This window comes from Gigantopelta aegis, chromosome 7 (genome assembly GCF_016097555.1).
Source record: "Gigantopelta aegis isolate Gae_Host chromosome 7, Gae_host_genome, whole genome shotgun sequence".
NCBI lineage: Eukaryota > Metazoa > Mollusca > Gastropoda > Neomphalida > Peltospiridae > Gigantopelta > Gigantopelta aegis.
This window is the reverse complement of record NC_054705.1, coordinates 44,810,507-44,812,242: the sequence shown is the minus strand read 5'-3', so window position 1 is coordinate 44,812,242 and position 1,736 is coordinate 44,810,507.

Below are 1,736 nucleotides of genomic sequence, written 5' to 3'. Positions count from 1 at the left end.
GTTTAAGAAGTAGCAGGCTACAACAGTGATGATAGCAGGGGGCAAAGCGGGGGGTCTGGGGGCCCTCCCCGAGAAACATTTGAAAATTCGAACCTCTGAGATGCATTCTCATGGCCTCTGTTAGCGCAAATCAAGACAAATAAACAACTATTTTGGCACCTTGTTTGGATTCCTTTTGTAGGAGACTTTATTAAAGAAGAGAAAGCACTTTTTTTTTTTACCATCAACGAAAAGTAGGCGGCGGCAAAAGCTGTTTCAGGCGGCGATTTGCCGCCAGAGACCGGGTACTTTTGAGGGCTCTGTCCACCCCCCTCCCCGCCTCGTACGCTTACGTTTCCGATTAGCAGATCTTTTAACGATCAAAATTAGATATTAAAATATATATTTGTCATTTAGAAAACCAGCGTCTGTGTGTGTGTGTGTGTGTGTCTATATATATATATATTGTTGCTCCTCATCTTAATATTTGTACTAGTCAAAACTGGATTTTACCATCCAATAGTTTCGTGTGTATGAAAAAAATATGCAATTTAGTAAATATAATTAAGTTTGAATTACAAACTACAAACATTAGAATAAGAGATGACACTGGATATACAGAATTTGATATTGTAAATAATAAAATATATTTAATATATAATTGTGTCCATTTAAAAAAAAACCTCCATCTTATAATAACACCATACTTTACTAAATTTTATTATTGTACATTTATAAAAGAGTGAAAAAACCAGTTTGTTTGTTTAACAATACCAGTGCATAGGCGTACGGGATCCCATTTTTTGTTGGGGGTGGGGAGGCTGATTTTTGCCAGAATTAAACAAAAATGCCGGAATCTGGATTACGTTTATTCATATTAGCATTACTGCCAAAGTTATATAGGGTTGCAAACAAATCGCCGAACATTTTTACATGGGTTACAACTAATATTTTGGGTAGAATAATGGAAATACATAGTGAAAAGTGTTAAAGCCTGCTCATTTTGCCCAAATGTTTCTATCTTTTTTGCCTGAATTTGATGATTTTCTCCAGGACAAAGGAGGCAGTTGCCCCCCTGCCCTCCCCCCCTGTCTCGTACACTTATAAATACCACTAGAGTACATTGATTGGATGTTAAGATGTTAAGACATTTGGTAATTTTGACATATAGTATTAGTGAGGAAACCCACAACTGTTTCCCCCATTAATAGCAAGACATCTATTACATGCACTATCCCATAGACAGGATAGCACATATATACCAGTTGGTGCACTGGCTGTTATGATAAACAGCCAAATGGGACCACTGATGGGGACCAATCCCAAGGCGACCACACGTCTGGCGAACCCCATGCTATGTATAATTTTGTTTTGTTTAACACCACCACTAGAGCACATTGATTAATTAATCATCGGATATTGGATGTCAAACATTTGGTAATTCTGACTCGTAGTCATCATAGGAAACACACTACATTTTCCCTAATGCAACACGAGATCTTTTATATGCACCATCCCACAAACAGGATAGCACATACCACAACCTTTGATATACCAGTCGTGGTGCACTGGCTGAAATGAGAAATGGTCCAATCGGTCCACTGACGGGGATCTCAGACGGACCGCACATCAGACGAGCACTATGTCCCACCCCTCATGCTATGGAATTCTGGCAGTCAGGTCACATCCCATGGGCGAGACAATTCCTTTCATAAACATGTCCATGTCCATAATGTAGGAATAATCTTTCAAAAAAA